This window comes from Triturus cristatus, chromosome 9 (genome assembly GCF_964204655.1).
Source record: "Triturus cristatus chromosome 9, aTriCri1.1, whole genome shotgun sequence".
NCBI classification, from domain to species: Eukaryota; Metazoa; Chordata; class Amphibia; order Caudata; family Salamandridae; genus Triturus; species Triturus cristatus.
The window spans coordinates 541,843,076-541,868,673 of record NC_140592.1 but is presented as its reverse complement, the minus strand read 5'-3'; positions in this window follow the sequence as shown (position 1 = coordinate 541,868,673).

Sequence of the window (25,598 nt, the reverse complement as noted above, 5' to 3'; positions counted from 1 at the left end):
GGTTAAGGTCTTAACTCTTACTCTGGCCTACAGGTAAATGTCTTAACTCTTACTCTGGCCTACTGGTTAAGGTCTTAACTCTTACTCTGGCCTAATAGCTAAGGTCTTAGACTCGTACTCCGGCCTACTGGTTAAGGTCTTAACTCTTACTCTGGCCTAATAGCTAAGGTCTTAACTCTTACTCTGGCCTAATAGCTAAGGTCTTAGACTCGTACTATGGCCTAATGGTTAAGGTCTTAACTCTTACTCTGGCCTAATAGCTAAGGTCTTAACTTTTACTTTGGCCTAATAGCTAAGGTCTTAGACTCTTACTCTGGCCTAATGGTTAAGGTCTTAATTCTTACTCTGGCCTAATAGCTAAGGTCTTAGACTCGTACTCTGGCCTAATGGTTAAGATATTAACTCTTACTCTGGCCTACCTGTTAAGGTCTTAACACTTACTCTGAACTAATAGCTAAGGTCTTAGACTCGAACTCTGGCTTAATGGTTAAGGTCTTAACTCTTACTCTGGCCTAATATCTAAGGCCTTAGACTCGTACTCTGGCCTAAAGGTTAAGGTCTTAACTCTTACTCTGGCCTAATAGCTAAGGTCTTAACTCTTACTCTGGCCTAATAGCTAAGGTCTTGGACTCGTACTCTGGCCTAATGGTTAAGGTCTTAACTCTTACACTGGCCTAATAGCTAAGGTCTTAAATTCATACTCTGGCCTAATGGTTAAGGTCTCAACTCTTACTCTGGCCTAATAGCTAAGGTTTTTACTCTTACTCTTGCCTAATAGCTAAGGTCTTAGACTCATACTCTGGCCTAATGGTTAAGGTCTTAACTCTTAGTCTGTCCTAATAGTTAAGGTCTTAACTCTTACTCTGGCCTATTTGCTAAGGTCTTAGACTCGTACTCTGGCCTAATGGTTAAGGTTTTAACTCTTACTCTGGCCTAATAGCTAAGGTCTTAGACTCGTACTCTGGCCTGATAGGTAAGGTCTTAGACTTGTACTCCGGCCTAATGGTTAAGGTCTTAACTCTTACTCTGGCCTAATAGCTAAGGTCGTAGACTCGTACTCTGGCCTAATGGTTAAGGTCTTCTTAACTCTTACTCTGGCCTAATAGCTAAGGTCTTAGACTCATACTCTGGCATAATGGTTAAGGTCGTAACTCTTACTCTGGCCTACTGGTTAAGGTCTTAACCCTTACTCTGGCATAATACCTAAGGTCTTAACTCTTACTCTGGCATAATAGCTAAGGTCTTAGACTCGTACTATGGCCTACAGGTTAAGGTCTTAACTCTTACTCTGGCCTACTGGTTAAGGTCTTAACTCTTACTCTGGCCTACTAGCTAAGGTCTTAGACTCGTACTCTGGCCTAATGGTTAAGGTCTTAACTCTTACTCTGGCCTAATAGCTAAGGTCTTAACTCTTACTCTGGCCTAATAGCTAAGGTCTTAGACTCGTACTATGGCCTAATGGTTAAGGTCTTAACTCTTACTCTGGCCTAATAGCTAAGGCCTTAGACTCGTACTCTGGCCTAAAGGTTAAGGTCTTAACTCTTACTCTGGCCTAATAGCTAAGGTCTTAACTCTTACTCTGGCCTAATAGCTAAGGTCTTAACTCTTACTCTGGCCTAATAGCTTAGGTCTTAACTCTTACTCTGGCCTAATAGCTAAGGCTTTAGACTCGTACTCTGGCCTAAAGGTTAGGGTCTTAACTCTTACTCTGGCCTAATAGCTAAGGTCTTACCTCTTAGTCTGGCCTAATAGCTAAGGTCTTAGACACGTACTCTGGCCTAATGGTTAAGGTCATAACTCTTACTCTGGCCTAATAGCTAAGGTCTTAGACTCGTACTATGGCCTACTGGTTAAGGTCTTAACTCTTAGTCTGGCCTAATGGTTAAGCTCTTAACTCTTACTCTGGGCTAATAGCTAAGGTCTTAGACTCTTACTCTGGCCTAATAGCTAAGGTCTTAACTCTTACTCTGGCCTAATAGCTAAGGTCTTAGACTCGTACTCTGGCCTAATGGTTAAGGTCTTAACTTTTACTCTGGCCTACTGGTTAAGGTCTTAACTCTTACTCTGGCCTACTGGTTAAGGTCTTAACTCTTACTCTGGCCTAATAGCTAAGGTCTTAGGCTCGTACTCTGGCCTAATGGTTAAGGTCTTAACTCTTACTCTTGCCTACTGGTTAAGGTCTTAACTTTTACTCTGGCCTGCTGGTTAAGGTCTTAACTCTTACTCTGGCCTAATAGCTAAGGTCTTAACCCTTACTCTTGCCTAAAAGCTAAGGTCTTAGACTCATACTATGGCCTAATGGTTAAGGTCTTAACTCTTACTCTGGCCGAATAGCTAAGGTCTTAACACTTACTCTGGCCTAATAGCTAAGGTCTTAGACTCGTACTCTGACCCAATGGTTAAGGTCTTAACTCTTACTCTGGCCTAATAGCTAAGGTCTTAGACTTGTGCTCTGGCCTAATGATTAAGGTTTTAACTCTTACTCTGCCCTACTGGTTAAGGTCTTAACTCTTACTCTGGCCTAATAGCTAAGGTCTTAGACTCGTACTCTGGCCTAATGGTTAAGGTCTTAACTCTTACTCTGGCCTAATAGCTAAGGTCTTAGAATCGTACTCTGGCCTAAAGGTTAAGGTCTTAACTCTTACTCTGGCCTAATAGCTAAGGTCTTAATTCTTACTCTGGCCTAAAAGCTAAGGTCTTAGACTCGTACTCTGGCCTAATGGTTAAGGTCTTAACTCTTACTCTGGCCTAATAGCTAAGGTCTTAACTCTTACTCTGGCCTAATAGCTAAGGTCTTTGACTCGTACTCTGGCCTAATGGTTAAGGTCTTAAATCTTACTCTGGCCTAATAGCTAAGGTCTTAGACTCATACTCTGGCCTAATAGCTAAGGTCTTAGACTCGTACTCTGGCCTAATGGTTAAGGTCTTAACTCTTACTCTGGCCTACAGGTAAATGTCTTAACTCTTACTCTGGCCTACTGGTTAAGGTCTTAACTCTTACTCTGGCCTAATAGCTAAGGTCTTAGACTCGTACTCCGGCCTACTGGTTAAGGTCTTAACTCTTACTCTGGCCTAATAGCTAAGGTCTTAACTCTTACTCTGGCCTAATAGCTAAGGTCTTAGACTCGTACTATGGCCTAATGGTTAAGGTCTTAACTCTTACTCTGGCCTAATAGCTTAGGTCTTAACTTTTACTTTGGCCTAATAGCTAAGGTCTTAGACTCTTACTCTGGCCTAATGGTTAAGGTCTTAATTCTTACTCTGGCCTAATAGCTAAGGTCTTAGACTCGTACTCTGGCCTAATGGTTAAGATATTAACTCTTACTCTGGCCTACCTGTTAAGGTCTTAACACTTACTCTGAACTAATAGCTAAGGTCTTAGACTCGAACTCTGGCTTGATGGTTAAGGTCTTAACTCTTACTCTGGCCTAATATCTAAGGCCTTAGACTCGTACTCTGGCCTAAAGGTTAAGGTCTTAACTCTTACTCTGGCCTAATAGCTAAGGTCTTAACTCTTACTCTGGCCTAATAGCTAAGGTCTTAAATTCATACTCTGGCCTAATGGTTAAGGTCTCAACTCTTACTCTGGCCTAATAGCTAAGGTTTTTACTCTTACTCTGGCCTAATAGCTAAGGTCTTAGACTCGTACTCTGGCCTAATGGTTAAGGTCTTAACTCTTAGTCTGTCCTAATAGTTAAGGTCTTAACTCTTACTCTGGCCTATTAGCTAAGGTCTTAGACTCGTACTCTGGCCTAATGGTTAAAGTTTTAACTCTTACTCTCGCCTAATAGCTAAGGTCTTAGACTCGTACTCTGGCCTGATAGCTAAGGTCTTAGACTTGTACTCTGGCCTAATGGTTAAGGTCTTAACTCTTACTCTGGCCTAATAGCTAAGGTCGTAGACTCGTACTCTGGCCTAATGGTTAAGGTCTTAACTCTTACTCTGGCCTAATAGCTAAGGTCTTAGACTCATACTCTGGCATAATGGTTAAGGTCGTAACTCTTACTCTGGCCTACTGGTTAAGGTCTTAACCCTTACTCTGGCATAATAGCTAAGGTCTTAACTCTTACTCTGGCATAATAGCTAAGGTCTTAGACTCGTACTATGGCCTACAGGTTAAGGTCTTAACTCTTACTCTGGCCTACTGGTTAAGGTCTTAACTCTTACTCTGGCCTACTAGCTAAGGCCTTAGACTCGTACTCTGGCCTAAAGGTTAAGGTCTTAACTCTTACTCTGGCCTAATAGCTAAGGTCTTAACTCTTACTCTGGCCTAATAGCTAAGGTCTTAGACTTGTACTATGGCCTACAGGTTAAGGTCTTAATTCTTACTCTGGCCTTCTGGTTTAAGTCTTAACTCTTGCTCTGGCCTAATAGCTAAGGTCTTAGACTCGTACTATGGCCTAATGGTAAAGGTCTTAACTCTTACTCTGGCCTAATAGCTAAGGTCTTAACTTTTAGTCTGGCCTAATAGCTAAGGTCTTAGATTCGTACTCTGGCCTAATGGTTAAGGTCTTAACTCTTAGTCTGGCCTAATAGCTAAGGTCTTAGACTTGTACTATGGCCTACTGGTTAAGGTCTTAACTCTTACTCTGGTCTAATAGCTATGGTCTTAACCCTTACTCTTGCCTAAAAGCTAAGGTCTTAGACTCATACTATGGCCTAATGGTTAAGGTCTTAACTCTTACTCTGGCCTAATAGCTAAGGTCTTAACTCTTACTCTGGCCTAATAGCTAAGGTCTTAGACTCGTACTCTGACCTAATGGTTAAGGTCTTAACTCTTACTCTGGCCTAATAGCTAAGGTCTTAGACTTGTGCTCTGGCCTAATGGTTAAGGTCTTAACTCTTACTCTGGCCTACAGGTAAAGGTCTTAACTCTTACTCTGGCCTACTGGTTAAGGTCTTAACTCTTACTCTGGCCTAATAGCTAAGGTCTTAGACTCATACTCCGGCCTACTGGTTAAGGTCTTAACTCTTACTCTGGCCTAATAGCTAAGGTCTTAGACTCGTACTCTGGCCTAATGGTTAAGGTCTTAATTCTTACTCTGGCCTAATAGCTAAGGTCTTAGACTCGTACTCTGGCCTAATGGTTAAGGTCTTAACTCTTACTCTGGCCTAATAGCTAAGGTCTTAACTCTTACTCTGGCCTAATAGCTAAGGTCTTTGACTCGTACTCTGGCCTAATGGTTAAGGTCCTAAATCTTACTCTGGCCTAATAGCTAAGGTCTTAGACTCATACTCTGGCCTAATAGCTAAGGTCTTAGACTCGTACTCTGGCCTAATGGTTAAGGTCTTAACTCTTACTCTGGCCTACAGGTAAAGGTCTTAACTCTTACTCTGGCCTACTGGTTAAGGTCTTAACTCTTACTCTGGCCTAATAGCTAAGGTCTTAGACTCATACTCCGGCCTACTGGTTAAGGTCTTAACTCTTACTCTGGCCTAATAGCTAAGGTCTTAACTCTTACTCTGGCCTAATAGCTAAGGTCTTAGACTCGTACTATGGCCTAATGGTTAAGGTCTTAACTCTTACTCTGGCCTAATAGCTAAGGTCTTAACTTTTACTTTGGCCTAATAGCTAAGGTCTTAGACTCTTACTCTGGCCTAATGGTTAAGGTCTTAACTCTTACTCTGGCCTAATAGCTAAGGTCTTAGACTCGTACTCTGGCCTAATGGTTAAGATCTTAACTCTTACTCTGGCCTACTGGTTAAGGTCTTAACACTTACTCTGAACTAATAGCTAAGGTCTTAGACTCGTACTCTGGCTTAATGGTTAAGGTCTTAACTCTTACTCTGGCCTAATAGCTAAGGTCTTAGACTCGTACTCTGGCCTAATGGTTAAGGTCTTAACTCTTACTCTGGCCTAATAGCTAAGGTCTTAAATTCATAGTCGGGCCTAATGGTTAAGGTCTTAACTCTTACTCTGGCCTAATAGCTAAGGTTTTTACTCTTACTCTGGCCTAATAGCTAAGGTCTTAGACTCGTACTCTGGCCTAATGGTTAAGGTCTTAACTCTTAGTCTGTCCTAATAGTTAAGGTCTTAACTCTTACTCTGGCCTATTAGCTAAGGTCTTAGACTCGTACTCTGGCCTAATGGTTAAGGTTTTAACTCTTACTCTGGCCTAATAGCTAAGGTCTTAGACTCGTACTCTGGCCTGATAGCTAAGGTCTTAGACTTGTACTCTGGCCTAATGGTTAAGGTCTTAACTCTTACTCTGGCCTAATAGCTAAGGTCGTAGACTCATACTCTGGCCTAATGGTTAAGGTCTTAACTCTTACTCTGGCCTAATAGCTAAGGTCTTAGACTCATACTCTGGCATAATGGTTAAGGTCGTAACTCTTACTCTGGCCTACTGGTTAAGGTCTTAACCCTTACTCTGGCATAATAGCTAAGGTCTTAACTCTTACTCTGGCATAATAGCTAAGGTCTTAGACTCGTACTATGGCCTACAGGTTAAGGTCTTAACTCTTACTCTGGCCTACTGGTTAAGGTCTTAACTCTTACTCTGGCCTAATAGCTAAGGCCTTAGACTCGTACTCTGGCCTAAAGGTTAAGGTCTTAACTCTTACTCTGGCCTAATAGCGAAGGTCTTAACTCTTACTCTGGCCTAATAGCTTAGGTCTTAACTCTTACTCTGGCCTAATAGCTAAGGCCTTAGACTCGTACTCTGGCCTAAAGATTAGGGTCTTAACTCTTACTCTGGCCTAATAGCTAAGGTCTTAACTCTTACTCTGGCCTAATAGCTAAGGTCTTAGACTCATACTCTGGCCTAATGGTTAAGGTATTAACTCTTACTCTGGCCTAATAGCTAAGGTCTTAAATTCATAGTCGGGCCTAATGGTTAAGGTCTTAACTCTTACTCTGGCCTAATAGCTAAGGTTTTTACTCTTACTCTGGCCAAATAGCTAAGGTCTTAGACTCGTACTCTGGCCTAATGGTTAAGGTCTTAACTCTTAGTCTGTCCTAATAGTTAAGGTCTTAACTCTTACTCTGGCCTATTAGCTAAGGTCTTAGACTCGTACTCTGGCCTAATGGTTAAGGTTTTAACTCTTACTCTGGCCTAATAGCTAAGGTCTTAGACTCGTACTCTGGCCTGATAGCTAAGGTCTTAGACTCGTACTCTGGCCTAATGGTTAAGGTCTTAACTCTTACTCTGGCCTAATAGCTAAGGTCGTAGACTCGTACTCTGGCCTAATGGTTAAGGTCTTAGACTCATACTCTGGCCTAATGGTTAAGGTCGTAACTCTTACTCTGGCATACTGGTTAAGGTCTTAACCCTTACTCTGGCATAATAGCTAAGGTCTTAACTCTTACTCTGGCATAATAGCTAAGGTCTTAACTCTTACTCTGGCCTAATAGCTAAGGTCTTAACTCTTACTCTGGCATAATAGCTAAGGTCTTAGACTCGTACTATGGCCTACAGGTTAAGGTCTTAACTCTTACTCTGGCCTACTGGTTAAGGTCTTAACTCTTACTCTGGCCTACTAGCTAAGGTCTTAGACTCGTACTCTGGCCTAATGGTTAAGGTCTTAACTCTTACTCTGGCCTAATAGCTAAGGCCTTAGACTCGTACTCTGGCCTAAAGGTTAAGGTCTTAACTCTTACTCTGGCCTAATAGCTAAGGTCTTAACTCTTACTCTGGCCTAATAGCTTAGGTCTTAACTCTTACTCTTGCCTAATAGCTAAGGCCTTAGACTCGTACTCTGGCCTAAAGGTTAGGGTCTTAACTCTTACTCTGGCCTAATAGCTAAGGTCTTAACTCTTACTCTGGCCTAATAGCTAAGGTCTTAGACTCATACTCTGGCCTAATGGTTAAGGTATTAACTCTTACTCTGGCCTAATAGCTAAGGTCTTAAATTCATAGTCGGGCCTAATGGTTAAGGTCTTAACTCTTACTCTGGCCTAATAGCTAAGGTTTTTACTCTTACTCTGGCCTAATAGCTAAGGTCTTAGACTCGTACTCTGGCCTAATGGTTAAGGTCTTAACTCTTAGTCTGTCCTAATAGTTAAGGTCTTAACTCTTACTCTGGCCTATTAGCTAAGGTCTTAGACTCGTACTCTGGCCTAATGGTTAAGGTTTTAACTCTTACTCTGGCCTAATAGCTAAGGTCTTAGACTCGTACTCTGGCCTGATAGCTAAGGTCTTAGACTCGTACTCTGGCCTAATGGTTAAGGTCTTAACTCTTACTCTGGCCTAATAGCTAAGGTCGTAGACTCGTACTCTGGCCTAATGGTTAAGGTCTTAACTCTTACTCTGGCCTAATAGCTAAGGTCTTAGACTCATACTCTGGCCTAATGGTTAAGGTCGTAACTCTTACTCTGGCCTACTGGTTAAGGTCTTAACCCTTACTCTGGCATAATAGCTAAGGTCTTAACTCTTACTCTGGCATAATAGCTAAGGTCTTAACTCTTACTCTGGCCTAATGGTTAAGGTCTTAACTTTTACTCTGGCCTAATAGCTAAGGTCTTAGACTCTTACTCTGGCCTAATAGCTAAGGTTTTAACTCTTACTCTGACCTAATAGCTAAGGTCTTAGACTTGTACTCTGGCCTAATGGTTAAGGTCTTAACTCTTACTCTGGCCTAATAGCTAAGGTCTTAACTCTTACTCTGGCCTAATAGCTAAGGTCTTAGACACGTACTCTGGCCTAATGGTTAAGGTCATAACTCTTACTCTGGCCTAATAGCTAAGGTCTTAGACTCGTACTATGGCCTACTGGTTAAGGTCTTAACTCTTAGTCTGGCCTAATGGTTAAGGTCTTAACTCTTACTCTGGGCTAATAGCTAAGGTCTTAGACTCTTACTCTGGCCTAATAGCAAAGGTCTTAACTCTTACTCTGGCCTAATAGCTAAGGTCTTAGACTCGTACTCTGGCCTAATGGTTAAGGTCTTAACTTTTACTCTGGCCTACTGGTTAAGGTCTTAACTCTTACTCTGGCCTACTGGTTAAGGTCTTAACTCTTACTCTGGCCTAATAGCTAAGGTCTTAGGCTCGTACTCTGGCCTAATGGTTAAGGTCTTAACTCTTACTCTTGCCTACTGGTTAAGGTCTTAACTTTTACTCTGGCCTGCTGGTTAAGGTCTTAACTCTTACTCTGGCCTAATAGCTAAGGTCTTAGACTTGTACTATGGCCTACAGGTTAAGGTCTTAACTCTTACTCTGGCCTTCTGGTTTGAGTCTTAACTCTTGCTCTGGCCTAATAGCTAAGGTCTTAGACTCGTACTATGGCCTAATGGTAAAGGTCTTAACTCTTACTCTGGCCTAATAGCTAAGGTCTTAGACTCGTACTCTGGCGCCTAATGGTTAAGGTCTTAACTCTTAGTCTGGCCTAATAGCTAAGGTCTTAGACTTGTGCTCTGGCCTAATGATTAAGGTTTTAACTCTTACTCAGCCTTACTGGTTAAGGTCTTAACTCTTACTCTGGCCTAATAGCTAAGGTCTTAGACTTGTGCTCTGGCCTAATGATTAAGGTTTTAACTCTTACTCTGCCCTACTGGTTAAGGTCTTAACTCTTACTCTGGCCTAATAGCTAAGGTCTTAGACTCGTACTCTGGCCTAATGGTTAAGGTCTTAACTCTTACTCTGGCCTAATAGCTAAGGTCTTAGAATCGTACTCTGGCCTAAAGGTTAAGGTCTTAACTCTTACTCTGGCCTAATAGCTAAGGTCTTAATTCTTACTCTGGCCTAATAGCTAAGGTCTTAGACTCGTACTCTGGCCTAATGGTTAAGGTCTTAACTCTTACTCTGGCCTAATAGCTAAGGTCTTAACTCTTACTCTGGCCTAATAGCTAAGGTCTTCGACTTGCACTCTGGCCTAATGGTTAAGGTCTTAACTCTTACTCTGGCCTAATAGCTAAGGTCTTAGACTCATACTCTGGCCTAATAGCTAAGGTCTTAGACTTGTACTCTGCCCTAATGGTTAAGGTCTTAACTCTTACTCTGGCCTACAGGTAAATGTCTTAACTCTTACTCTGGCCTACAGGTTAAGGTCTTAACTCTTACTCTGGCCTAATAGCTAAGGTCTTAGACTCGTACTCCGGCCTACTGGTTAAGGTCTTAACTCTTACTCTGGCCTAATAGCTAAGGTCTTAACTCTTACTCTGGCCTAATAGCTAAGGTCTTAGACTCGTACTATGGCCTAATGGTTAAGGTCTTAACTCTTACTCTGGCCTAATAGCTTAGGTCTTAACTTTTACTTTGGCCTAATAGCTAAGGTCTTAGACTCTTACTCTGGCCTAATGGTTAAGGTCTTAATTCTTACTCTGGCCTAATAGCTAAGGTCTTAGACTCGTACTCTGGCCTAATGGTTAAGATATTAACTCTTACTCTGGCCTACCTGTTAAGGTCTTAACACTTACTCTGAACTAATAGCTAAGGTCTTAGACTCGAACTCTGGCTTAATGGTTAAGGTCTTAACTCTTACTCTGGCCTAATATCTAAGGCCTTAGACTCGTACTCTGGCCTAAAGGTTAAGGTCTTAACTCTTACTCTGGCCTAATAGCTAAGGTCTTAACTCTTACTCTGGCCTAATAGCTAAGGTCTTAAATTCATACTCTGGCCTAATGGTTAAGGTCTCAACTCTTACTCTGGCCTAATAGCTAAGGTTTTTACTCTTACTCTGGCCTAATAGCTAAGGTCTTAGACTCGTACTCTGGCCTAATGGTTAAGGTCTTAACTCTTAGTCTGTCCTAATAGTTAAGGTCTTAACTCTTACTCTGGCCTATTAGCTAAGGTCTTAGACTCGTACTCTGGCCTAATGGTTAAGGTTTTAACTCTTACTCTGGCCTAATAGCTAAGGTCTTAGACTCGTACTCTGGCCTGATAGCTAAGGTCTTAGACTTGTACTCTGGCCTAATGGTTAAGGTCTTAACTCTTACTCTGGCCTAGTAGCTAAGGTCGTAGACTCGTACTCTGGCCTAATGGTTAAGGTCTTAACTCTTACTCTGGCCTAATAGCTAAGGTCTTAGACTCATACTCTGGCATAATGGTTAAGGTCGTAACTCTTACTCTGGCCTACTGGTTAAGGTCTTAACCCTTACTCTGGCATAATAGCTAAGGTCTTAACTCTTACTCTGGCATAATAGCTAAGGTCTTAGACTCGTACTATGGCCTACAGGTTAAGGTCTTAACTCTTACTCTGGCCTACTGGTTAAGGTCTTAACTCTTACTCTGGCCTACTAGCTAAGGCCTTAGACTCGTACTCTGGCCTAAAGGTTAAGGTCTTAACTCTTACTCTGGCCTAATAGCTAAGGTCTTAACTCTTACTCTGGCCTAATAGCTTAGGTCTTAACTCTTACTCTGGCTGTGGGAAGTTGGCCTGGCATATGCTGTTCCTAGTTATAGGGACACCTTGCACCAGTCCAGTTCGACTCCTATTGATGATAGGTTTAAGACAACCTTTAAAGAAAGCTATCCTAGTGGTAGCTGTGGAGAGCAGCCTTCAGGCTAAGTCTTGAAGGAGTGTTAAGCTTATTGTTTTACCATAATAACCTCTTGAATGACCAAATGAAAGAGTAGCCCACACAGGTATATATATAAAATATATGTATTTATTCTAGACAGAATCCCACAGTCACTTTATGTGGCTAGTGGCAAAGTTACAATTCAAACAAGCATTTCTAAACACAATAAATAGCACAGAAATCAATGGGCCCCAGGGGGGGACCAAACCATATACTAAAATAGTGGTATAAGAACCACGACAATTCTACAGGCAATGCCTAGTGCATTCAGGATCGCTTGCCCCTTCAGAATCCACCCACAGTTAAGAGGAAGGGGACCCACGGGAGACGCGTGCAGTGCAAAGAGCTGCTATCGGGATCGCAATGATAGCCTATGGAGAATGTCGCGGTTGAATATTTAAAGTTAAAGGACACTTCTAGCAACAGTACAAAGTTAAGGCTGGAGACTTAAGGCTTTGGAGAGCCCACCACCACTGGAGTACCGAAGTACCACTGTTACCTGCCCCAGGGAAGCCGGGTGCATAGGTCGATTCTGGTGTCGGGTCGCGGGCTGATTTTCTATGGAAAAGTAGTCCAAACTGCTGCTAGCTGAAAGTGTCGCTGAAGTCGTGAAGATTGAAGTTGAAGAGAAGATAAAGATGAACCTGAAAGCAGAGGGGACAGAGTCTGGGTCACAGCAAAGTGACCAGGGAGCTCACAGCAAGGAGCTCGTGGAAGTCGGGTGCTTCAGGTGTAGAAGGTACAGCTGGGCTCTGCAGTCACGGGCTCCGGGAGGCTTCAAGGAAGGCCAGCTTCTGGAGGGCGACTGTCCCACGTCGGCTGAGGGTCGCTGCGGTGTTAGTGTCCCGATTGGATCCACTAAGCCTTGGCAACCGCAACCCACGCAAGATGAACAAAGCAGCTGCTGGTGCAGACCCACGAGGTCTGAGGGTGCTCTCCTTTGCAGGGAGCGTAGAGCAGGCCTGGAGCAACCAGGGGAACTCTTGGAAACAAAGATTGTCCTCCGTCAGGGCCCACAAGTCGAGGGACAAGGGACCACGGAAGGCAGCAAAATGGAGTGCGTAAAAGGGCTCCCACGGGCCACCGGAGTGGGCCAGGGAGCTGAGGGTCGGCACAAATGCTGCTGGATGGTTGGCTCAGAAATGGGCCAAAGCACAACTTCCTCACTGGTCGGGGTCGTGTGCTGGACAAGAGGTGGCCGGTGTCTCAGGGTATGCGGGGATCTCGGCACCCACGTGGTCCAGGGTGCTCAGACTTGCTGGGCACGCTCACAGGACGCTGGGATGCACTGGAGACCCACCTTGAGGTTGCTGGAAGGCGTCGAAGGTCGTGAGAGCAACGAAGTTCCAACCGGGTATCTTGTAGTCTTTAAGGTGCCTGCCAAGCAGGGGGATAACTCCTTTATCCCAAGGGAGATTTCTTCAGTCAGCTGGGCAGCAGCTCGTCGAAGGTCAGTTCTGTGAAGTTCTGGACGAATCTAAGGCTCTAGGGCAAAGTTATTCCCATATATCCCCAAGATTAGGGGATGGTCCAAAATAGAGCCTACCAATCAGAGTAGAGGCGGGAAAGGGTGGCTACACCCACTCCCCTTTGTGTGTTTCCCACCTGGGCGAGGGGCAGGATGCCCCTGAACCGGTTCCAGGCGGTGTATGCAGAATTGGGGCTCTGCAGCTGCCTACGTGCAACTCTGAAAGGACATTTGGTGCACCCACCCTGTTCCAATCCACATTATCCTGTCTGGGGAGGTGCTGGCACCTCCCTGCCACAGGAGCCCTATTGTCCAGCTGGCGAGGCTGGGGTTTTTCCCAGCAACAGTCAGCCAGAGTCGTGTAGGTGGCGGACAGTAGCCATTTTGTGGTACGTGTGCACTTTTAAATTGGTGTCTAAAATCTACCGCTTTTCCCATATCACCCTCCTAGCAAGGGGGAATCGTGCCCCCATGCCCATGGCTGGACTGGGGGTATGATTCCTTCATGTTTGACACCAAACACGATATGGTTCTGTGTAGCCATTCCCAAGTTACAGCGATGACGCAATAACTTATAATGCGGTAAGAGTATATGGTATGGCTACACTACAAACAACCCAGTAACGGTTTTACGAAGGTTGCAGAAAGGTCCTACTCACGTAGGGGTCCCCCCTCACACATACCTCAGCACCCAGCCCTGTAGGATTACCAGGGCCTGCCATAGGGGTGACCTATGAGAGTATATGTGTTGTAATGGTATGGGACATAGGGTACTTACATCCCTGTAAGGGGTGCTAGCACCACCTTACCCAGGCTACAGTAGTGGCCTGGTGGTGTCAGTTTGGGTGGCTGTCCCAGGGTGGCACAATAAGTGCTGCAGCCCTGGTAGGCCTACTGGGGGACCCATGCCCTGGGTACCTAGGGTACCATCTACAAGGGACTGGTAGGGCATGCCCAGCATCCAATTGGTTGGTACCTAGGGTACTCACATAGTTTACCAGAGGGAGCAGATAGGCTGGGGTCCTGGATAGCAGGGCCACAGCCTGGCTAAAGTCATAAAAACAGTCAAAACATCAGCAAAAAGTTGGGGGCAACTATGCAGTCGATGCCACTCTCCTACAGTTAAGGTCTTAACTTTTACTCTGGCCTACTGGTTAAGGTCCTAACTTTTACTCTGGCCTACTGGTTAAGGTCTTAACTCTTACTCTGGCCTAATAGCTAAGGTCTTCGGCTCGTACTCTGGCCTAATGGTTAAGGTCTTAACTCTTACTCTGGCCTACTGGTTAAGGTCTTAACTCTTACTCTGGCCTGCTGGTTAAGGTCTTAACTCTTACTCTGGCCTAATATCTAAGGTCTTAGACTAGTACTATGGCCTACAGGTTAAGGTCTTAACTCTTACTCTGGCCTAATAGCTAAGGTCTTAGACTCGTACTATGGCCTAATGGTTATGGTCTTAACTCCTACTCTGGCCTAATAGCTAAGGTCTTAACTTTTAGTCTGGCCTAATAGCTAAGGTCTTAGACTTGTACTATGGCCTACAGGTTAAGGTCTTAACTCTTACTCTGGCCTAATAGCTAAGGTCTTAACTCTTACTCTGGCCTAATAGCTTAGGTCTTAGACTCGTACTCTGGCCTAATGGTTAAGGTCTTAACTCTTACTCTGGCCTAATAGCTAAGGTCTTAGACTCGTACTCTGGCATAATAGCTAAGGTCTTAAACTCGTACTCTGGCCTACTGGTTAAGGTCTTAACTCTTACTCTGGCCTAATAGCTAAGGTCTTAACTCTTACTCTGGCCTAATAGCTAAAGTCTTAAAGTCTTAGACTTGTACTATGGCCTAATGGTTAAGGTCTTAACTCTTACTCTGTCCTACTGGTTAAGGTCTTAACTCTTACACTGGCCTAATAGCTAAGGTCTTAGACTCACACTCTGGCCTAATGGTTAAGGTCTTAACTCTTACTCTGGCCTACTGGTTAAGGTCTTAACTCTTACTCTGGCCTAATAGCTAAGGTCTTAGACTCGTACTCTGGCTTAATGGTTAAGGTCTTAACTCTTACTCTGGCCTACTGGTTAAGGTCTTTACTCTTACTCTGGCCTGCTGGTTAAGGTCTTAACTCTTACTCTGGCCTAATAGCTAAGGTCTTAGACTAGTACTATGGCCTACAGGTTAAGGTCTTAACTCTTACTCTGGACTACTGGTTAAGGTCTTATCTCTTACTCTGGCCTAATAGCTAAGGTCTTAGAATCGTACTCTGGCCTAATGGTTAAGGTTTTAACTCTTACTCTGGCCTAATAGCTAAGGTCTTAGACTCTTACTCTGGCCTAATATCTAAGGTCTTAGACTCGTACTATGGCCTAATGGTTAATGTCTTAACTCTTACTCTGGCCTAATAGCTAAGGTCTTAACTTTTACTCTGGCCTAATAGCTAAGGTCTTAGACTCGTACTCTGGCCTAATGGTTAAGGTCTTAACTCTTACTCTGGCCTAATAGCTAAGGTCTTAGACTCGTACTATGGCCTACTGGTTAAGGTCTTAAATCTTAGTCTGGCCTAATGGTTAAGGTCTTAACTCTTACTCTGGGCTAATAGCTAAGGTCTTAGACTCTTACTCTGGCCTAATAGCTATGGTCTTAACTCTTACTCTGGCCTAATAGCTAAGGTCTTAGACTCGTACTCTGGCCTACTGGTTAAGGTCTTAACTCTTACTCTGGCCTACTGGTTAAGGTCTTAACTCTTACTCTGGCCTAATAGCTAAGGTCTTCGGCTCGTACTCTGGCCTAATGGTTAAGGTCTTAACTCTTACTCTGGCCTACTGGTTAAGGTCTTAACTCTTACTCTGGCCTGCTGGTTAAGGTCTTAACTCTTACTCTGGCCTAATATCTAAGGTCTTAGACTAGTACTATGGCCTACAGGTTAAGGTCTTAACTCTTACTCTGGCCTACTGGTTTAAGTCTTACCTCTTACTCTGGCCTAATAGCTAAGGTCTTAGACTCGTACTATGGCCTAATGGTTATGGTCTTAACTGCTACTCTGGCCTAATAGCTAAGGTCTTAACTTTTAGTCTGGCCTAATAGCTAAGGTCTTAGACTTGTACTATGGCCTACAGGTTAAGGTCTTAACTCTTAGTCTGGCCTAATGGTTAAGGTCTTAACTCTTACTCTGGCCTAATAGCTAAGGTCTTAGACTCGTACTCTGGCCTAATAGCTAAGGTCTTAGACTTGTACTCTGGCCTAATAGCTAAGGTCTTAGACTCGTACTCTGGCCTAATGGTTAAGGTCTTAACTCTTACTCTGGCCTAATAGCTAAGGTCTTAACTCTTACTCTGGCCTAATAGCTAAGGTCTTAGACTCGTACTCTGGCCTAATGGTTAAGGTCTTAACTCTTACTCTGGCCTAATAGCTAAGGTCTTAGACTCGTACTATGGCCTACTGGTTAAGGTCTTACCTCTTAGTCGGGCCTAATGGTTAAGGTCTTAACTCTTACTCTGGGCTAAAGCTAAGGTCTTAGACTCTTACTCTGGCCTAATAGCTAAGGTCTTAGCTCTTACTCTGGCCTAATAGCTAAGGTCTTAGACTCGTACTCTGGCCTAATGGTTAAGGTCTTAACTTTTACTCTGGCCTACTGGTTAAGGTCTTAACTCTTACTCTGGCCTAATAGCTAAGGTCTTAGGCTCGTACTCTTTTCTAATGGTTAAGGTCTTAACTTTTACTCTGGCCTGCTGGTTAAGGTCTTAACTCTTACTCTGGCCTAATAGCTAAGGTCTTCAACTTGTACTATGGCCTACTGGTTTAAGTCTTAACTCTTACTCTGGACTAATAGCTAAGGTCTTAACTTTTAGTCTGGCCTAATAGCTAAGGTCTTAGACTCGTACTCTGGCCTAATGGTTAAGGTCTTAACTCTTACTCTGGCCTAATAGCTAAGGTCTTAACTTTTAGTCTGGCCTAATAGCTAAGGTCTTAGACTCGTACTCTGGCCTAATGGTTAAGGTCTTAACTCTTAGTCTGGCCTAATAGCTAAGGTCTTAGACTTGTACTCTGGCCTACTGGTTAAGGTCTTAACTCCTACTCTGGTCTAATAGCTATGGTCTTAACCCTTACTCTGGCCTAATAGCTAAGGTCTTAGACTCGTACTATGGCCTAATGGTTAAGGTCTTAACTCTTACTCTGGCCTAATAGCTAAGGTCTTAACTCTTACTCTGGCCTAATAGCTAAGGTCTTAGACTCGTACTCTGCCCTAATGGTTAAGGTCTTAACTCTTACTCTGGCCTAATAGCTAAGGTCTTAGACTCGTGCTCTGGCCTAATGACTAAGGTTTTAACTCTTACTCTGCCCTACTGGTTAAGGTCTTAACTCTTACTCTGGCCTAATAGCTAAGGTCTTAGACTCGTACTCTGGCCTACTGGTTAAGGTCTTAACTCTTACTCTGGCCTAATATCTAAGGTCTTAGACTCGTACTCTGGCCTAATGGTTAAGGTCTTAACACTTACTGTGGCCTAATAGCTAAGGTCTTAACTCTTACTCTGGCCTAATAGCTAAGACCTTAGACTCGTACTCTGGCCTAAAGGTTAAGGTCTTAACTCTTACTCTGGCCTAATAGCTAAGGTCTTGGACTCGTACTCTGGCCTAATGGTTAAGGTCTTAACTCTTACTCTGGCCTAATAGCTAAGGTCTTAAATTCATACTCTGGCCTAATGGTTAAGGTTTCAACTCTTACTCTGGCCTAATAGCTAAGGTTTTTACTCTTACTCTGGCCTAATAGCTAAGGTCTTAGACTCGTACTCTGGCCTAATGGTTAAGGTCTTAACTCTTAGTCTGTCCTAATAGTTAAGGTCTTAACTCTTACTCTGGCCTATTAGCTAAGGTCTTAGACTCGTACTCTGGCCTAATGGTTAAGGTTTTAACTCTTACTCTGGCCTAATAGCTAAGGTCTTAGACTCGTACTCTGGCCTGATAGCTAAGGTCTTAGACTCGTACTCTGGCCTAATGGTTAAGGTCTTAACTCTTACTCTGGCCTAATAGCTAAGGTCGTAGACTCGTACTCTGGCCTAATGGTTAAGGTCTTAACTCTTACTCTGGCCTAATAGCTAAGGTCTTAGACTCATACTCTGGCATAATGGTTAAGGTCGTAACTCTTTCTCTGGCCTACTGGTTAAGGTCTTAACCCTTACTCTGGCATAATAGCTAAGGTCTTAACTCTTACTCTGGCATAATATCTAAGGTCTTAGACTCGTACTATGGCCTACAGGTTAAGGTCTTAACTCTTACTCTGGCCTACTGGTTAAGGTCTTAACTCTTACTCTGGCCTACTAGCTAAGGTCTTAGACTCGTACTCTGGCCTAATGGTTAAGGTCTTAACTCTTACTCTGGCCTAATAGCTAAGGTCTTAACTCTTACTCTGGCCTAATGGTTAAGGTCTTAACTTTTACTCTGGCCTAATAGCTAAGGTCTTAGACTCTTACTCTGGCCTAATAGCTAAGGTTTTAACTCTAACTCTGGCCTAATAGCTAAGGTCTTAGACTCGTACTCTGGCCTAATGGTTAAGGTCTTAACTCGTACTCTGGCCTAATGGTTAAGGTCTTAACTCTTACTCTGGCCTAATAGCTAAGGTCTTAGACTCGTACTATGGCCTACTGGTTAAGGTCTTAACTCTTAGTCTGGCCTTATGGTTAAGGTCTTAACTCTTACTCTGGGCTAATAGCTAAGGTCTTAGACTCTTACTCTGGCCTAATAGCTAAGGTCTTAACTCTTACTCTGGCCTAATAGCTAAGGTCTTAGACTCGTACTCTGGCCTAATGGTTAAGGTCTTAACTTTTATTCTGGCCTACTGGTTAAGGTCTTAACTCTTACTCTGGCCTACTGGTTAAGGTCTTAAGTCTTACTCTGGCCTAATAGCTAAGGTCTTAGGCTCGTACTCGGGCCTAATGGTTAAGGTTTTAACTCTTACTCTGGCCTACTGGTTAAGGTCTTAACTCTTACTCTGGCCTAATAGCTAAGGTCTTAGACTTGTACTATGGCCTACAGGTTAAGGTCTTAACTCTTACTCTGGCCTACTGGTTTAAGTCTTAACTCTTACTCTGGCCTAATAGCTAAGGTCTTAGACTTGTACTATGGCCTACAGGTTAAGGTCTTAACTCTTACTCTGGCCTACTGGTTTAAGTCTTAACTCTTACTCTGGCCTAATAGCTAAGGTCTTAGACTTGTACTATGGCCTACAGGTTAAGGTCTTAACTCTTACTCTGGCCTACTGGTTTAAGTCTTAACTCTTACTCTGGCCTAATAGCTAAGGTCTTAGACTCGTACTATGGCCTAATGGTTAAGGTCTTAACTCTTACTCTGGCCTACTGGTTAAGGTCTTAACTCTTACTCTGGCCTAATAGCTAATGGTCTTAGGCTCGTACTCTGGCCTAATGGGTAAGGTCTTAACTCTTACTCTGGCCTACTGGTTAAGGTCTTAACTTTTACTCTGGCCTGCTGGTTAAGGTCTTAACTCTTACTCTGGCCTAATAGCTAAGGTCTTAGACTTGTACTATGGCCTACAGGTTAAGGTCTCAACTCTTACTCTGGCCTTCTGGGTTCAGTCTTAACTCTTACTCTGGCCTAATAGCTAAGGTCTTAGACTCGTACTATGGCCTAATGGTAAAGGTCTTAACTCTTACTCTGGCCTAATAGCTAAGGTCTTAACTTTTAGTCTGGCCTAATAGCTAAGGTCTTAGACTTGTACTCTGGCCTACTGGTTAAGGTCTTAACTCTTACTCTGGTCTAATAGCTATGGTCTTAACCCGTACTCTGGCCTAATAGCTAAGGTCTTAGACTCGTACTATGGCCTAATGGTTAAGGTCTTAACTCTTACTCTGGCCTAATAGCTAAGGTCTTAACTCTTACTCTGGCCTAATAGCTAAGGTCTTAGACTCTTACTCTGGCCTAATGGTTAAGGTCTTATCTCTTACTCTGGCCTAATAGCTAAGGTCTTAGAATCGTACTCTGGCCTAAAGGTTAAGGTCTTAACTCTTACTCTGGCCTAATAGCTAAGGTCTTAATTCTTACTCTGGCCTATTAGCTAAGGTCTTAGACTCGTACTCTGGCCTAATGGTTAAGATCTTAACTCTTACTCTGGCCTAATAGCTAAGGTCTTAACTCTTACTCTGGCCTAATAGCTAAGGTCTTAGACTCATACTCTGGCCTAATGGTTAAGGTCTTAACTCTTACTCTGGCCTACTGGTTAAGGTCTTAACTCTTACTCTGGCCTAATAGCTAAGATCTTAGACTGGTACTCTGGCTTAATGGTTAAGGTCTTAACTCTTACTCTGGCCTACTGGTTAAGGTCTTTACTCTTACTCTGGCCTGCTGGTTAAGGTCTTAACTCTTACTCTGGCCTCATAGATAAGGTCTTAGACTAGTACTATGGCCTACAGGTTAAGGTCTTAACTCTTACTCTGGACTACTGGTTAAAGTCTTAACTCTTACTCTGGCCTAATAGCTAAGGTCTTAGACTCGTACTATGGCCTAATGGTTAAGGTCTTAACTCTTACTCTGGCCTAATAGCTAAGGTCTTAACTTTTACTCTGGCCTAATAGCTAAGGTCTTAGACTCATACTCTGGCCTAATGGTTAAGGTCTTAACTCTTACTCTGGCCTAATAGCTAAGCTCTTAGACTCGTACTATGGCCTACTGGTTAAGGTCTTAACTCTTAGTCTGGCCTAATGGTTAAGGTCTTAACTCTTACTCTGGTCTAATAGCTAAGGTCTTAGACTCTTACTCTGGCCTAATAGCTAAGGTCTTAACTCTTACTCTGGCCTAATAGCTAAGGTCTTAGACTCGTACTCTGGCCTAATGCTTAAGATCTTAACTCTTACACTGGCCTACTGGTTAAGGTCTTAACACTTACTCTGGCCTAATAGCTAAGGTCTTAGACTCGTACTATGGCCTAATGGTAAAGGTCTTAACTCTTACTCTGGCCTAATAGCTAAGGTCTTAACTTTTAGTCTGGCCTAATAGCTAAGGTCTTAGACTCGTACTCTGGCCTAATGGTTAAGGTCTTAACTTTTATTCTGGCCTACTGGTTAAGGTCTTAACTCTTACTCTGGCCTACTGGTTAAGGTCTTAAGTCTTACTCTGGCCTAATAGCTAAGGTCTTAGGCTCGTACTCGGGCCTAATGGTTAAGGTTTTAACTCTTACTCTGGCCTACTGGTTAAGGTCTTAACTCTTACTCTGGCCTAATAGCTAAGGTCTTAGACTTGTACTATGGCCTACAGGTTAAGGTCTTAACTCTTACTCTGGCCTACTGGTTTAAGTCTTAACTCTTACTCTGGCCTAATAGCTAAGGTCTTAGACTTGTACTATGGCCTACAGGTTAAGGTCTTAACTCTTACTCTGGCCTACTGGTTTAAGTCTTAACTCTTACTCTGGCCTAATAGCTAAGGTCTTAGACTTGTACTATGGCCTACAGGTTAAGGTCTTAACTCTTACTCTGGCCTACTGGTTTAAGTCTTAACTCTTACTCTGGCCTAATAGCTAAGGTCTTAGACTCGTACTATGGCCTAATGGTTAAGGTCTTAACTCTTACTCTGGCCTACTGGTTAAGGTCTTAACTCTTACTCTGGCCTAATAGCTAATGGTCTTAGGCTCGTACTCTGGCCTAATGGTTAAGGTCTTAACTCTTACTCTGGCCTACTGGTTAAGGTCTTAACTTTTACTCTGGCCTGCTGGTTAAGGTCTTAACTCTTACTCTGGCCTAATAGCTAAGGTCTTAGACTTGTACTATGGCCTACAGGTTAAGGTCTCAACTCTTACTCTGGCCTTCTGGGTTCAGTCTTAACTCTTACTCTGGCCTAATAGCTAAGGTCTTAGACTCGTACTATGGCCTAATGGTAAAGGTCTTAACTCTTACTCTGGCCTAATAGCTAAGGTCTTAACTTTTAGTCTGGCCTAATAGCTAAGGTCTTAGACTTGTACTCTGGCCTACTGGTTAAGGTCTTAACTCTTACTCTAGTCTAATAGCTATGGTCTTAACCCTTACTCTGGCCTAATAGCTAAGGTCTTAGACTTGTACTATGGCCTAATGGTTAAGGTCTTAACTCTTACTCTGGCCTAATAGCTAAGGTCTTAACTCTTACTCTGGCCTAATAGCTAAGGTCTTAGACTCTTACTCTGGCCTAATGGTTAAGGTCTTATCTCTTACTCTGGCCTAATAGCTAAGGTCTTAGAATCGTACTCTGGCCTAAAGGTTAAGGTCTTAACTCTTACTCTGGCCTAATAGCTAAGGTCTTAATTCTTACTCTGGCCTATTAGCTAAGGTCTTAGACTCGTACTCTGGCCTAATGGTTAAGGTCTTAACTCTTACTCTGGCCTAATAGCTAAGGTCTTAACTCTTACTCTGGCCTAATAGCTAAGGTCTTAGACTCATACTCTGGCCTAATGGTTAAGGTCTTAACTCTTACTCTGGCCTACTGGTTAAGGTCTTAACTCTTACTCTGGCCTAATAGCTAAGATCTTAGACTGGTACTCTGGCTTAATGGTTAAGGTCTTAACTCTTACTCTGGCCTACTGGTTAAGGTCTTTACTCTTACTCTGGCCTGCTGGTTAAGGTCTTAACTCTTACTCTGGCCTCATAGATAAGGTCTTAGACTAGTACTATGGCCTACAGGTTAAGGTCTTAACTCTTACTCTGGACTACTGGTTAAAGTCTTAACTCTTACTCTGGCCTAATAGCTAAGGTCTTAGACTCGTACTATGGCCTAATGGTTAAGGTCTTAACTCTTACTCTGGCCTAATAGCTAAGGTCTTAACTTTTACTCTGGCCTAATAGCTAAGGTCTTAGACTCATATTCTGGCCTAATGGTTAAGGTCTTAACTCTTACTCTGGCCTAATAGCTAAGGTCTTAGACTCGTACTATGGCCTACTGGTTAAGGTCTTAACTCTTAGTCTGGCCTAATGGTTAAGGTCTTAACTCTTACTCTGGTCTAATAGCTAAGGTCTTAGACTCTTACTCTGGCCTAATAGCTAAGGTCTTAACTCTTACTCTGGCCTAATAGCTAAGGTCTTAGACTCGTACTCTGGCCTAATGCTTAAGATCTTAACTCTTACTCTGGCCTACTGGTTAAGGTCTTAACACTTACTCTGGCCTAATAGCTAAGGTCTTAGACTCGTACTATGGCCTAATGGTAAAGGTCTTAACTCTTACTCTGGCCTAATAGCTAAGGTCTTAACTTTTAGTCTGGCCTAATAGCTAAGGTCTTAGACTCGTACTCTGGCCTAATGGTTGAGGTCTTAACTCTTACTCTGGCCTAATAGCTAAGGTCTTAGACTCGTACTCTGGCCTAATGGTTAAGATATTAACTCTTACTCTGGCCTACCTGTTAAGGTCTTAACACTTACTCTGAAATAATAGCTAAGGTCTTAGACTCGTACTCTGGCTTAATGGTTAAGGTCTTAACTCTTACTCTGGCCTACTGGTTAAGGTCTTAACACTTACTCTGAAATAATAGCTAAGGTCTTAGACTCTTACTCTGGCCTAATAGCTAAGGTTTTAACTCTTACTCTGGCCTAATAGCTAAGGTCTTAGACTCGTACTCTGGCATAATAGCTAAGGTCTTAAACTCGTACTCTGGCCTACTGGTTAAGGTCTTAACTCTTACTCTGGCCTAATAGCTAAGGTCTTAACTCTTACTCTGGCCTAATAGCTAAAGTCTTAGTCTTGTACTATGGCCTAATGGTTAAGGTCTTAACTCTTACTCTGTCCTACTGGTTAAGGTCTTAACTCTTACTCTGGCCTAATAGCTAAGGTCTTAGAATCATACTCAGGCCTAATGGTTAAGGTCTTAACTCTTACTCTGGCCTACTGGTTAAGGTCTTAACTCTTACTCTGGCCTGCTGGTTAAGGTCTTAACTCTTACTCTGGACTAATAGCTAAGGTCTTAGACTAGTACTATGGCCTACAGGTTAAGGTCTTAACTCTTACTCTGGACTACTGGTTAAAGTCTTAACTCTTACTCTGGCCTAATATCTAAGGTCTTAGACTCGTACTATGGCCTAATGGTTAATGTCTTAACTCTTACTCTGGCCTAATAGCTAATGTCTTAACTTTTACTCTGGCCTAATCGCTAAGGTCTTAGACTCGTACTCTGGCCTAATGGTTAAAGTCTTAACTCTTACTCTGGCCTAATAGCTAAGGTCTTAGACTCGTACTATGGCCTACTGGTTAAGGTCTTAACTCTTAGTCTGGCCTAATGGTTAAGGTCTTAACTCTTACTCTGGGGTAATAGCTAAGGTCTTAGACTCTTACTCTGGCCTAATAGCTAAGGTCTTAGACTCGTACTCTGGCCTAATGGTTAAGGTCTTAACTTTTACTCTGGCCTACTGGTTAAGGTCTTAACTCTTACTCTGGCCTACTGGTTAAGGTCTTAACTCTTACTCTGGCCTAATAGCTAAGGTCTTCGGCTCGTACTCTGGCCTAATGGTTAAGGTCTTAACTCTTACTCTGGCCTACTGGTTAAGGTCTTAACTCTTACTCTGGCCTAATATCTAAGGTCTTAGACTAGTACTATGGCCTACAGGTTAAGGTCTTAACTCTTACTCTGGCCTACTGGTTTAAGTCTTACCTCTTACTCTGGCCTAATAGCTAAGGTCTTAGACTCGTACTATGGCCTAATGGTTATGGTCTTAACTCCTACTCTGGCCTAATAGCTAAGGTCTTAACTTTTAGTCTGGCCTAATAGCTAAGGTCTTAGACTTGTACTATGGCCTACAGGTTAAGGTCTTAACTCTTAGTCTGGCCTAATGGTTAAGGTCTTAACTCTTACTCTGGCCTAATAGCTAAGGTCTTAGACTCGTACTCTGGCCTAATAGCTAAGGTCTTAACTCTTACTCTGGCCTAATAGCTAAGGTCTTAGACTCGTACTCTGGCCTAATGGTTAAGGTCTTAACTCTTACTCTGGCCTAATAGCTAAGGTCTTAGACTCGTACTATGGCCTACTGGTTAAGGTCTTAACTCTTAGTCTGGCCTAATGGTTAAGGTCTTAACTCTTACTCTGGGCTAATAGCTAAGGTCTTAGACTCTTACTCTGGCCTAATAGCTAAGGTCTTAACTCTTACTCTGGCCTAATAGATAAGGTCTTTGACTCGTACTCTGGCCTAATGGTTAAGGTCTTAACTTTTACTCTGGCCTACTGGTTAAGGTCTTAACTCTTACTCTGGACTAATAGCTAAGGTCTTAGACTCGTACTATGGCCTAATGGTTAAGGTCTTAACTCTTACTCTGGCCTAATAGCTAAGGTCTTAACTTTTAGTCTGGCCTAATAGCTAAGGTCTTAGACTCGTACTCTGGCCTAATGGTTAAGGTCTTAACTCTTAGTCTGGCCTAATAGCTAAGGTCTTAGACTTGTACTCTGGCCTACTGGTTAAGGTCTTAACTCCTACTCTGGTCTAATAGCTATGGTCTTAACCCTTACTCTGGCCTAATAGCTAAGGTCTTAGACTCGTACTATGGCCTAATGGTTAAGGTCTTAACTCTTACTCTGGCCTAATAGCTAAGGTCTTAACTCTTACTCTGGCCTAATAGCTAAGGTCTTAGACTCGTACTCTGCCCTAATGGTTAAGGTCTTAACTCTTACTCTGGCCTAATAGCTAAGGTCTTAGACTCGTGCTCTGGCCTAATGATTAAGGTTTTAACTCGTACCC